General features: G+C 45.3%; 1 protein-coding gene and 1 long non-coding RNA gene across 2 annotated transcripts in view; one reads left to right on the top strand and one right to left on the bottom strand.

Annotated features, from left to right (window-relative positions):
* LOC137371884 (uncharacterized) overlaps positions 1 to 3,685 on the bottom strand; it is a 32,685-nt gene extending 29,000 nt beyond the window's left edge. Inside the window, exons 1-2 of the long non-coding RNA XR_010975296.1 lie at positions 3,587 to 3,685; positions 1,439 to 1,551 (exon numbers count right to left, since the gene is read on the bottom strand). This is a non-coding gene — a long non-coding RNA (uncharacterized lncRNA). The remainder of the gene's footprint in view (positions 1 to 1,438; positions 1,552 to 3,586) is intronic.
* LOC137371883 (contactin-associated protein-like 5) overlaps positions 1 to 14,070 on the top strand; it is a gene marked incomplete at its 5' end in the record, with an annotated part of 700,863 nt that overhangs the window by 376,289 nt on the left and 310,504 nt on the right. The window lies entirely within an intron of this gene.

The raw sequence follows: 14,070 nt of genomic DNA, 5'->3' as shown, positions 1-14,070 counted from the left end.
TCACAACAAATATTATGTAAAATGGCCACAGTTCGACGAAGTACCACAGAAAAGACTGGTTAACAAAATTGAGGCTCATGGAATAGGAGGGTCAGTGTTAGCTTGGATTGGTGTAATGATAGAAAACATCAAGTTGTAATAAATGGTTGTTTTCAACGAGATATTGAAAGTTGTAAATGTTCTCCAATTAAGTTGAAGCTGAGAATATTTGTATTTTGTAGGCTGCACCTCAAAATACTTGGTGCAATTGGAAGAGATGCTGCCACTGTATGTATGGCCTGCATAACTGAGCTGTGCAGATGTCACTGTTGTTATGGTTCAATGGCAAAATGTACTGCAGGTAACATTGTTCCATCTATCATGCAGATGAGCAATGGCATGGTCTATCTGGTATTGAAATCTCATATAGGACCAGACTACCTTCCAATATTAGATATATAGGATAGGATAAGATATAGGTAAATCATTCATAAATACAATCCTGGTAATATGCTCAGCTCCACTGGAATTTTTTTTTATTTGTTGTGGGATGTGTGTACTGCTGACTAGGCCAGCATTTATTGCCCACCCCTAATTGCTCTTGAGAAGGTGGTGGTGAGCAACCATCCTGAACCATTGCAGTCCTTGGGGTGTAGGAACACCAACAGTGCTGTTAGGAAGGGATTTCCAGGATTTTGACCCAGCGACAGTGAAGGAGCAGTGATATAGTTCCAAGTCAGGATGGTGTGTGGCTTGGAAGGGAAATTGCAGGTGGTCATTTTCCCATGCATCTGCTTCCCTTGTCCCTCTAGGTGGTAGAGGTTGCGGGTTTGGAAGGTGCTGTTGAGGGAGCCTTGGTGAGTTGCTGCAGTGCATCTTGTATATGGTACACACTGCTGACACTGTGCGTCGGTGATAAAGGGAGTGAATGTTGAAGATGGTGGATGTGGTGCCAATCAAGCCCGCTGCTTTGTTCTGGATGGTGTCAAGCTACTTGACAGTTGTTGGAGCTACTAGGTCAGTAGTGGTGCGACCGAGCCACTCACTTTGTACTGCCTCATTTGCGTCACTAATATTTCTTGCTTGGCATGTACCTTTAGGTGGGGTGGTAATGGTCTGTGTCCTCATACATCATGATTTTCAGGTTCAACAGTAGTGAACTGGGTTTTTTCTATTGCATAACATATGAGGCTCTCCTTCTACTATGGAGCCTTCTGACATGGAACAGTTCTGATGAAAGGTCACTGACCTGAAACACGAACTCTGCTTCTGTCTCCACAATTGCTGCCTGACCTGCTAAGTGTTTCCAGCACTTCCTGTTTTTATTTGTGACAATTTAGTGATGTTCTTGCTCCCTTATACATTGGTTGATTACTAAATCTCAGCACTAGCTCAGAGCCATTTTTTTTGTGTCTACGAAGACCTTTAAGACATACAAACTCAAAGCTAATATACTTACCACTGATAAATAAAATTGATAGGATCTTGCCTGTGTTCTGTTTCTTCACGCTCAAACACCCTCAGACTTATATTTGCAAAATAAAACATATTCAAAACATGTCGACATGAATTCTATAGTAAGGAGAGAAGAGAACAATTTAACTGACGGTTCATTTCATGTTCTTGTAGAATATAGGATTCACACAACATCCTGAATCATAGAATCATAGAATTGTTACAGCACAGAAGGAGGCCATTTGGCCCATCATGTACATGCTGGCTCTCTGCAATAGCAAATCAGCCAGTTCCACTCCCCGTCCTGTCCCTGTGCCCCTACAATTTTTTTTTCTCTTCTGGTGCTTATCCAATTATCCAATTACAGGCAGTGCATTCTAGATCCTAATCACTTGCTGCCTAAAAAAGTTTTTCCTCATGTCGCCATTGGTTCTTTTGTCGATCAATTTAAATCTGTGTCCTTTGGTTCTTGACCCTTCCACCAATGGGGAACAGTTTCTCTCTATCTATTCTGTCCAGATGTCTCATGATTTTGAACACTTCTATCAAATCTGCTCTCAACCTTCTCTAATGAAAACAACCGCAGCTTCTCCAATCTGTCCACGTACCTAAAGTCCCAGATCCCTGGAAGCATTCTCATAAATATTTTCTGCATCCTCTCCAAAGCCTTCACATCCTTCTGAAACAAACATTTCTACAGCACTTTCAACATAGTAAAACCTCATAAGTTGTTTCATAGGATGGTTATCAAACAAAACTTGATACTAAGCCACATATTAGGACAGTTGAATCAAAGCTTGGTCAAAGAAATAGGTTTTATGGAAGACTTAAAGGAGGAGAGAGAGGTAGAGAAGTTTAATTTAATTATTTTTCTTCTTGTAATACACCATTCTCCTTATTACTGACTATAGCTTTTCACCACCTCTCCAGTTAGCAACCAGCAGATAGGTATTGTCAGAAAGACTTTGTTGCAGTGAAAATCACAGCTCACAGAATTGAGGCAGTTACAATGATCGGCCTTCATTATCTCTTCAAGACTTACTAAGACAAAGTTATCTTTATCAGCTCTTAAATTACCAGTTTCTGAGACCAACTTTCTGCAGCAATCATTGATTTGATATCACCTTAGCCACTGTTTCGAAGTTATATTTCATTTCTTTCATATTTAAAGAGCACCAAGAAGCAACAGTGATTTTTCTTTTAAAAGAGGAAAAATTTAAAGATTCTGAATGAAAAAAATATATACTGCGTGAGATGAGAACGAAGTGCAAATATGTATGGAAATAAAGTGACTCCTGACAACTTAGAGCATGCGCAGAGTGATCATGGACGTTATCAGTGTGTGCGAACATTTGCCAGCTTGCCAGTATGAATGCACGCATGCACGTGTATGACATCACCACGCAATGACGTCCTCACCCCTCAATAGCCATCTCCATTCACCCGAACAGTACCCCACGAACAGTACCCCGCTCCCTCCCACCATCTCTGCTTCAAATGCCGCTTCACCCCGCTCGATCCCCGCCATGCCGCTGCCTTCCCTCAGCCACTCGCTCCACCTGCCCGCTTCCCCCCCCACTTCAGCTACTCGTGACCACCCCACTGGCCACTCTACCCCTGGGCCACTCACTCCAGGCCTCCCCGGCTTCCCTCCTCTCAGCCATTTGCTCCCGCCCTCGATGCTTTCTCCCCCCGCACCCACCCCCCCCAACCTCCCTACCGGCAGCTTCCACCCTCAGTGCCACTTACCCCCCCCCCACCCCCAGCCGCTCGCTCCAGACCTCGCCACTGCTCCCCCCACTCCCTTCCCCTCAGTCAATTGTTCCCTGCTCCTCCCTTACCCCTGCCTCCGGCTGCTCGCTCCAGGCCATGGCACTTCTCTCCTCTCGGCCACTCGCTCCCACGTCACCCTGTCACCCCTTGCGGCCTGTCTTGCTTTTGCTCCAAGCCCGATGTCAAGTTCCATGGCTGGGTGGGGGGGGTGGAAATCGGAGCAGCAGCAGCCGCCACGGAACCCGACGCCTGAATTGTCGGGCCCGATCTTAACAGGAAGCTGTGTGGTGGCCCCTCTGCTGCTCTGTGACAGGACCTGGCTTAGCATATTTAAATAACATATTTGCATGAATTAAAATATAAACCGCAGTGATCTTACCTTCAGTTCCCGATCTACAGTGCGACGAGAGGCGCTCGCACGCCTTCACTTGTCTGTCCAGGGAAAGCTGGCGCCCACCGAGGTAAGGAAGGGCTGCACTCTGTACTCTGATGGGTGAGGGAAGAAGGGGGTAAACTGTGCGTTATGTTGAACTGTTTGTAGGGCTGAAAGCCTTTTAAAAGTGGCACCGGCACCTGCTCCTTCAATAGGTGTTGCAAAGGCCATTCCCACCATGTACTTGGCGGGGGTGAGGCGGTCGCCGTGAATATGTAAAATGGTGGCCCGCTGCATAATCGCATCGCCATGGCGGCACAGGGCCCCTGGGTGACGGCCACAATGTTCCACGCCCACCACCAGGAGCAGCAGGAATACAATATACAGGTCTCGATAGAAACATAGAAAATAGGAGCAGGAGTAGGCCATTCGGCCCTTCGAGCCTGCTCCGCCATTCATTATGATCATGGCTGATCATCCAACTCAGTAGCTTGTTCCTGCTTTCGCCCCATACCCTTTGATCCCTTTAGACCCAAGAGCTATAGCTAACTCCTTCTTGAAAACATACAATGTTTTGGCCTCGACTGCTTTCTGTGGTAACGAATTCCACAGGCTCACCACTCTCTGGGTGAAGAAATTTCTCCTCATCTCAGTCTTGAAAGGTTTACCCCATATCCTTAGACTATGACCCCTGGTTTTGGACTCCCCCACTATCGGGAACATCCTTCCTGCATCTACCCTGTCAAGTCCTGTTAGAATTTTATAGGTTTCTATGAGATCCTCCCTCATCTTCTGAACACCAGCGAATATAATCCTAACTGACTCAATCTCTCCTCATACATCAGTCCCACCATCCCAGGAATCAGTCTGGTAAACTTTCGCTGTACTCCCTCTATAGCAAGAACATCCTTCCTCAGATAAGGAGACCAAAACTGCACACAATATTCCAGGTGTGGCCTCACCAAGGCCCTGTATAATTGCAGCAAGACATCCCAACTCCTGTTCTCGAATCCTCTCGCTATGAAGGCCAACATACCATTTGCCTTTTTTACCGCCTGTTGGACCTGCGTGCTTGCCTTCAGCGACTGGTGTACAAGAACACCCAGGTCTCGCTGCATATTCCCCTCTCTCAGTTTATAGCCATTCAGAAAATAATCTGCCTTCCTGTTTTTTCTACCAATGTGGATAACCTCACATTTATCCACATTATACTGCATCTGCCATGCATTTGCCCACACACTCAACTTGTCCAAATTGCCCTGAAGCCTCTCTGCATCCTCCTCACAACTCACCCTCCCACCCAGTTTTGTGCCATCTGCAAATTTGGAGATATTGCATTTAGTTCCCTCATCTAAATCATTAATGTATATTGTGAATAGTTGGGGTCCTAGCACCGATCCCTGCTATATCCCACGAGTCACTGCCTGCCATTGGAAAAAGACCCATTTATTCCTACTCTTTGTTTCCTGTCTGCCAACCAATTTTCTATCCAACGCAATACACCACCCCCAATTCAATGTGCTTTAATTTTACACGCTAGTCTCTTATGTGGGACTTTGTCGAAAGCCTTCTGAAAGTCCAGATAAACCACATCCACTGGCTGTCCCTCATCAACTCTACTAGTTACATCCTCGAAGAATTCTAATAGATTTGTCAAGCATGATTTCCCTTTCATAAATCCTTGCTGACTCTGTCCGATTCTACCACTGTTCTCCAAGTGCTCTGCTATAAAATCTTTGATAATGGACTCTAGAACTTTCCCCACTATTGACGCCAGGCTGACTGGTCTATAATTCCCTGTTTTCTCTCTACCTCCCTTTTTAAATATTGGGGTTACATTAGCTACCCTCCAATCTGTAGGAACTGTTCCAGAGTCTATAGAATCTTGGAAGATGACCACCAATGCATCCACTATTTCTAGGGCCATTTCCTTAAGTACTCTGGGATGTAGATTATCAGGCCCTGGGGATTTAACGGTCTTCCATCCCATCAATTTCCCCAACACCATTTCTCTACTAATACTCAGTTTCTCTCTCTCACTAAACCCTGTGTTCCCCAACATTTCTGGTATGATATTTGTGTCCTGCTTTGTGAAGACAGACCCAAAGTATGCATTTAGTCAGTCAGCCATTTCTTTGTTCCCCATAATAGATTCCCCTGTTTCTGACTCTAAGGGACCTACATTTGTCTTCACTAATCTTTCACAGTCAGTTTTTATGTTCCCCGCAAGCTTACTCTCGTACTCTGTTTTCCTCTTCTTAATCAATCCCTTGGTCCTCCTTTGCTGAATTCTAAACTGTTCCCATCCCTCAGGTCTGTTGTTTTTTCTGGCAAATTTGTATGCCTCTTCCTTGGAACTAATGCTATCTCTAATTTCCCTTGTTAACCATGGTTTGGCTACCTTTCCCATTTTACTTTTGCGCCAGACAGGAATAAACAATTGTTGCAGTTCATCCATGTGCTCTTTGAATGTTTGCCATTGCCTATCCACCGTCATCCCTTTAGGTAACATTTCCCAATCCATCATAGCCAACTCGTGCCTCATACCTTCATAGTTTCCTTTATTAAGATTCAGGACCCTGGTCTCAGAATCAACTATATCACTCTCCATCTTGATGAAGAATTCTATCATATTATGGGCACTCATCCCCAAGGGGTCTCGCACAACTAGATTGTCAATTATTCCTCTCTCATTACACAATACCCAGTCTAGGATGGCCTGTTCTCTAGTTGGTTCCTCAATGTATTGGTCCAGAAAACCATCCCGTATACACTCCATGAATTCCTCCTCTACAGTATTGTGACTAATTAGATTTGCCCAATCTATATGCAGATTAAAGCCACCCATAATTACAGATGTTCCTTTATTGCATGCGTCTCTAATTTCCTGTTTAATGCCATTCCCTACACCCCCACTACCGTTTGGGGGTCTATATACAACCCCCACTAATATTTTTTGGCCCTTAGTGTTTCTCAGCTCTACCCATACAGATTCCACATTGTCAGAGCTAATATTCTTCCTCACTATGCGTTAACTTCCTCTTTATCCAGTAATGCAGCTCCACCACCTTTTACTTTTTGTCTGTCCTTCCTAAATACTGAATAACCCTGGATTTTCATTTCCCATCCCTGGTCACCTTGCAGCCATGTCTCCGTAATCCCAACTATATCATACCCGTTTACATCTATTTGCACGATTAATTCATGCACTTTATTATGAATGCTCTGCACGTTAAGGCACAAAGCCTTAAGGCTTGTCTTTTTAACATTACTTTTCCCTTTTCCACTATTTTTCACAGTGGCCCTGTTTGATTCTGGTCCTTGATTTCTCTGCCTATCACTTTTCTTATTCCCCTACTGTCTTTTGTTCTTGTCTTTGATCCCCCCTCCTCTGACTGCTTGCAAAGGTTCCCATACCCCTGCCATTTTAGTTTAAACCCTCCCCAACCACTCTAGCAAATACTCCCCCAGGACGTCAGTTCTAGTTCTGCCCAGGTGTAATCCATCCAGTTTGTACTGGTCCCACCTCCCCCAGAACCAGTCCCAATGTCCCAGGAATCTAAAACCCTCCCACTCACACCCTCTCTTCAGCCACGTATTCATCCGATATATCCTGCTATTTCTACTCTGACTAGCACTCTGTCTACTCTATCAAAACTTTTCATAATTTTAAAGCCTTCTATTTGGTCAAATGAAAAGAGAGCCCCCGCCTGTCTATCCATTGCTGATTGGTAGCGCATTTCTCACATTTCTGAAGAAGCTGAAGAAGCGGAAGTAGATTTCCCAGGGCCCTCTGCTTCAGCCTTTGCCAGCATTAATTGGCCCTCACCTTTTCCCAGAAACTGGCATTTGTGGTGGTCGGGTGGGGGAGTGACAATAGACCAGTACATACTGGGTATGAGGAGGTCACATGGACTGAAGCACTGAACTTCGCGTGTGAATGAAGAGTGGAGGGTGGGAGGTGAGGACACTTATTTCTTCTATTTGTTCTCCCTCAAGCTGCAGTGCTACTGCTTCCTTTAGCTTCCTCTTGTCCTCCTCCTCTCATAGTGAGACTCCAGTCCTCATGATCTTACTCGCTCAAACCCCCAAATTTCCTTTCCAGCCTCCCTTTGATCCCAATTTCAATCAATTTTTAGAACCTTATTCTCACTTGAAATATTTTCATAGCTTTGACCCATCCTATCTCAGCAATTCCTTCAGTCTTATGTCCCTCTTTGCACCCTGTGCTTCTCTGATGCTGATCTACTCTTTCTTTCCTGTCCTTATTGCTCTACTATTGGTAGCCTCTCTTTTATCATTTTGGTCTCTGTAACTCCATCTCAAAATCTCTCCTTCCTCCCTTCAGGCAGAGTTCAAGACCCACTTTAAGACTTGAGTACAAGATCTAGGCTGACACTCAATGCAGTGGTGAGCACCAATTGGCTGCCTCGTTTCCTACGTTACAATAGTGAGTCCACTTCAAAAAGTACTTCATTGGCTGTAAAGTGCTTTGGGATGCCCTGTAGTTGTGAAAAGCACTATATAAATGCAAGTCTTCCTTTCTTTCTTTGAAAAGCCTACTATTTTCAGCTCTTCCCCCTTAGGCAATGCTTTTTCTCCTTCTCGGTGTCCCTTTACAACTATTTGATTATTAAGGTGTCCCGAGAGTACTTTCTTATGTGAGAGTGTCACATAAATGCTTTATGTTCATTATATGTGCATTATAAAACACAGTCAAGTAGACTGCAGGGCCACAGTAATGTTATAGGTATGCCCAGAAGTGATGATTCAAAAGCTGTGTAAACTTGCAGTGAAAAGGTCATTCAGAGTGCAGGGACGGAGTGCAGCATAGATTTACCAGACTGATACCTGAACTCCACGGGTTAAATTACGAGGCGAGATTACACAAACTTGGGTTGTATTCCCTGGAATTTAGGAGGTTGAGGGGTGATTTCATCAAAGTTTTCAAGATATTATGGGGAACAGACAGGGTAAATAAAGAGGAGCTATTTCTGCTGGTTGGGAAGTCTAGGACTAGGGTGCATAGTCCAAAAATTAGAGTCAGATCTTTCAGGATTGAAATTAGGAAACACTTTTACACACAAAGGGTGATAGCAGTTTGGAACTCTCTTCCACAAACAACAATTGATGTTAGATCAATTGTTGATTTTAAATCTGAGATTAATAGATTTTTGTTAACGAAGATATTAAGGGATATTGGGCAAAGGTAGGAATTTGGAGTTAGGTCACAGATCAGCTATGATCATACTGAATGACGGAGCAGGCTTCAGGGGCGAAATAGCCTACTCCTGTTCCTGTGCTCTTGGAAATATGAAATACACATAAACTGTGAGTGTTGCATGTGTGACTGAGTTATCATTTTTTGTTCCATGTGTGAAAGAACATTATGCACCATTGGTATTGCAAGTTTTAGTACATTCCATGTTCCATTCACTTGTAGCTTTTGAGTCCATTATTTGGACCATTAAGGGGTTAATGCATCGCAGTGAAATAACTGGATGCTGGGCATTAGCATTTTCATTTATATCCATGGAAAAGAATATTGATAATCAAATTAATGTGATTTTCATTTTTATAAATCAGTCAAAACATTTTTTATATTGCAGTTTCAAGTTTGCTTTAATGCTTCAGAACTATTTTCACAACAGAATGACTACTTATTTTTACTTTAAAGAAAATGTTTATTTTGCCAGCACTTGCAATTGATATACAATGAATTTTCTATCTCAGAAGTGCAATTTATATTCATGTCAGTTTTTTAAATAAAATCTTAGGATGATCAACTGGTTTTATTCAGTCTTACTGGACAATGCACAGAGAATGAAATATATACTACCGTCATTGTACAAGGATTGCTGCAGTTTATGTCACCAAAGGGATGTTGTGTTGAGTTGAAAGTCTACAATTTACAAAAGGCCTCAGTCTTTACTGAATATGTATAAAGCACACTGAATTTGAATAAGAAGGTTTGAACTTCTTCCCGTAGGTCCAGGGTATATAGAATTGCAAATAACTTATTTCTTTGAGAAAGAACTGGATGAATTTGTATTCTGAATGAAGTTCTGAATTTGACAATCCATTTATTTGTGCTTTTAGCTTGTATGGAAAGTTTCATTTGTGTATTTGTGAAGCAAATTACTTAAAGAATGTGCCACAGCTTGAAGGCAGAACGTTTCTATATTGAGGTGAATTGGTTGTCCAGTACTTGTAGCATGGGACGTTATACATGCAGAATGAGTCAATTGTAATACCCTTGAGTTTATTACACATCCATCTGGCCTGAGTCATTTATCTTCAGCGTGTTTGAGCAAATGAACGGAATTCGTGTACATTTGTTTCAAACTCCTATGTGAACCAAATCAGTGAAATATTAAAAATGTTCTGTTGGATAATGATATTAGAAATCCCTGGTCCAATCGGTAAACAGTGCATAGTAGCAAACAAATCATTATAAGCTAAAACATCAGTGGGCAAGCATATAGTTTGTCAGCTTCATTTGATCTGAGATGGAAAAAATCCACGGCTATAATGGAGACTTGTTGTACTTCTAGAATTGTCCTCGATATGGTTCTGGAGTGAGCTAGAAGAAAATTAGAAGAAGCAAACTGGTCTTTTCATAAAATAGTGCCATTTTTTTCATTTATTTCTCAGTTTCAAGATGTGGAGATGTCAGCAGCGGGCGAAAGAAATGATGGCCCGCACGTTGGAGCGTTCTGATGACGTCGGCAGGGGGGGTTGCGTTGTCAGGAGTCACTTTGATTAAGAAATGATCCATGAAAGTGCAAAACCCATGTTTCTAGTACAAAAATAAAATACTGTGGATGCTGGAAATCTGACATAAAAACAGAAAATGCTGCAAACACTCAGGGCTGAATTTTACTGGCCCCTCAATGCTGTGGGTCGCAGCGCAGGGGCTGGTAAAATGCTGCGGGGAGAGGCCTGCCTCGACCCGCGACGTTGGGATGAGCCCGCCGCATTTTACCGGCGGCGGCAGGACCTCATTGTGGCCCCCTCCCCCGCCGCATTGCGGCGGCACAGCAATTAGTATATGGTAATGATTACTTACCTATGCTGATTATGGAGCCCGCCGCCTCTCCACCGACACTGCTGGATTTTTCGTTGAACGGGTGGCGTCACGTGCCGTTCCCATTCCCAATCTGAAAAGCCAGCGGGTCCTCACTCTGCATTACGGAGGGGAGGAGGGAAGGGGGATACACAGGGGTCTAACTCTGCATTCTTAAAGGGGCAGATACACAGGGGTCTAACTCTGCATTCTTAAAGGGAGGAGGGAGGGGGATACACAGGGGTCTCACTCTGAATTCTGAAAAGTGGGGAGTCTGGGATTACTGGAGGGAAAGCTGTGCTGGCATGAAGGGAGGTACCGTGTACCATCCCTCCATTAACAGTGTACGCTCTGTGTTTGTAAGGGGGCAATGGCACACTAGGCACTCTGTGTGTGGGGAGGGTGCCAGAAAGGGCAGGAGCATTAAGGTGTTACGGATGGTGGGGGCACTCGATTCAGCTGGTAGGATCTTGATGTGGTCATGTTGCGTCATCTGAGTGTTGGCCAAGATGGGCAGTGCCATGGCACGCCACATAGTTGATCCAGGAAAGCAGCTGATGTACCCGTCAACACTATACATGCCCTGTTAGGAACCTTCAAAGACATGAAGGGTTCAACTTTATTGATCACATGGAAATAAGTATGACTCATCCTACATTGTGTGATCCTCTGCACGTGAGGATCTGTATGTGCCAGAGGCAATATCAACAGGCAGGTGTGATCCACGTAGAGACCCCTGGTCGTGAGCAGCAGCCCCCGAGAGGAGCCTGCCATTACGGTTGCCGTACATCTACAGGCCCCACATGACATGCCATCGGATGTCAGAGCACCAGTGTCAGAGGAAATTCCGCATATAGAAAGGGTAGTGACACGTCTCTGTGCCCTGCTCAAAGATGATCTGCAGCCCATGGGCTCCGGTGGACATCCCATGCCTTTTGTTCCTCATAGTGGCAGCGGTTCTCAAGCCTGACGCCTCTGCAGGCTTTTAGGACCCTACCTTTGTGGGGTCACACAGTCAGCAGCGCACTGCTGCACCGGAGGGCCAGTGAGGATGTCTGCTTCAGGACGGACTCTCACAGCCAGGCCCAGAGGGACAGTGGTTCTGGCACCATTGCCGGAGAACCATAGGTTGTAATGTTCATAGACTGCACTCATGTAGCCATCAGGACTCCCGCCAGGCTACCACCTGCAGACGTCACCATTAAAGGAACCCTCTCAATCTAGGTGAAGCTGGTATGTGAACACTGCAGATGCTTGCATCGAATGTGCGACTGCTTCTCAGGCAGCTGCCATGACACCTGGGTCATGCGCCAGTCCCGGCTGCCACCCCTGTTCATTGAACTGGCTCTGATGGAGGGGTGGTTTCTTGGAGATAAGGCCTATCCTTTGCAAACATGGCAACTGACACCAGTGAGAGACTCCACCACTGCTGCAGAGGAGAGATACAACGCCAGCCACTGAGCTACATGAGCCACCCTTGAGGAGGAGATCGGCATGCTGAAAGAGCACCTCCAATGCCTGGATGGACAGGCAGACTGAAAAGGCCAGCTCCTTTCTTTGCTGCTCTGCACAACTACAGACCCAATAGGGGTCAGGCCTGGCATGATGAGGAGAGACGTCAACGTGATTCCTCCTCGGACTATGAGGATGCTGAGGACCTACAACATGAAAGACGCATGGGAGGGCAGATGGCACCCAGGCTCTGCACGCAGGGCTAGCAGTGAGGTAGGGATGTACAGAAGTGGCTTATCAGACAAAGGCTGTCTGCTCCATAGGAACCCACATGAGCTCTGCAAGACACACATCACCCTCACTCACCTGCTGTGCACTTGTCTACATCTGCAGCATCCCTGTGTAAACCATTAGAGGTAGCACTGACTGAGCCAATGTCCACGTCACTGAGTCTTTGGAGACGCTCATGAGTATTGGTGGCATGGCAGTGATGTTATTGCATACGTTGGCTCTCCTGAAGGGCCAACGGTGCAAAGGGATGTGACATTTTTTAATTTTTTATTTCCGAAATATACTTTAATCATAAAAATCTGCAAAAACTACATTGCCAAACAGTTTCAAACAGCACCAAAAAATACAAACATTGCAAGGGAGATCAGTTTCCTTCAATACTATCATGAGTTTCTTTACAACCCTTCCATTTCACAATTGTCATGCCAATTACAGTTTTACATTTACAGCAAATGAAAATATTAACGATACAGTTCGAGGGGTTTCCCATGGATCCATCCCCTCAGTTCAGCTTGGTGGGGGGACCTTACACTGTGCTCTTTCCCCATTGAGCCTTTGCTGCGGCTGCCCCAAGCTTTAGTGCGTCCCTCAGCACGTAGTCCTGGACCTTGGAATGAGCCAGTCTGCAACATTCGGTGGTGGACAACTCTTTGCGCTGGAAGACCAGCAAGTTTCGGGCAGACCAAAGGGCGTCTTTCACCGAATTGATAGTCCTCCAGCAGCAGTTGATGTTTGTCTCGGTGTGCGTCCCTGGGAACAGCCCGTAGAGCACAGACTCCTGTGTTACAGAGCTGCTTGGGATGAACCTCGACAAAAACCACTGCATCTCTTTCCACACCTGCTTTGCAAAGACACATTCCAGGAGGAGGTGGGCGACCGTCTCTTCCCCACCACAGCCACCGTGGGGGCATTGTGCGGAGGGCGAGACTTAGGGTGTGCATGAAGGATTTGACGGGGAGGGCCCTTCTCACCACCAGCCAAGCTACGTCTTGGTACTTGTTTGAAAGTTCTGGTGATGAGGATTCCGCCAAATGACTTTGACGGTCTGCTCGGGGAACCATCCGACAGGATCCACCGTCTCCTTTTCCCGTAGGGCCTTGAGGACATTCCGTGCAGACCACTGCCTGATGGACCGGTGGTCAAAGGTGTTTTCCCGCAGAAACTGCTCCATGAAGGATAGGTGGTACGGCACGGCCCAACTGCATGGAGCGTTGCAAAGGGATGTGACATTGGTGCTACATTCTGGCACACATCATCCCCACAGAGAAAAGGACACACATGTTGGTGAGAAACATTTAGTGAAAGACATATTTACATTGCTGTGACACCCGTGCATTCCCATTTGTGGCAGTGTGTTTGTATTCTCTGTAAACCTCTGTAATACCTTTTATGGTCTATTTAAGTCTCACATCCTGGAATGTGCAAATTGAAGATTATTCACCCAGGTGCAGCACGCTTACAAGAAGGAATGTTACACTTGAGTGGGAGAAGAGGTTCGCAACTTCACAGGACACTGGGACACAGCAGGGTAAGTATGTGGCAGCAAAGTGGAAAGTGCTGGGGTCACTCAGCAGGTCAGGCAGCATCTGTGGAGAGAAAAGCAGAGTTAACTTTCAGGTCTGTGAACTTGGACAAGTTAACTCTGCTTGTCTCTCCACAGATGCTGCCTGACCTGCTGGAT

This window comes from Heterodontus francisci, chromosome 7, assembly GCF_036365525.1.
Source record: "Heterodontus francisci isolate sHetFra1 chromosome 7, sHetFra1.hap1, whole genome shotgun sequence".
Taxonomy (NCBI): domain Eukaryota; kingdom Metazoa; phylum Chordata; class Chondrichthyes; order Heterodontiformes; family Heterodontidae; genus Heterodontus; species Heterodontus francisci.
The sequence above is the reverse complement of the archived record's forward strand: the minus strand, read 5'-3'. Positions and strand labels throughout refer to the sequence as shown.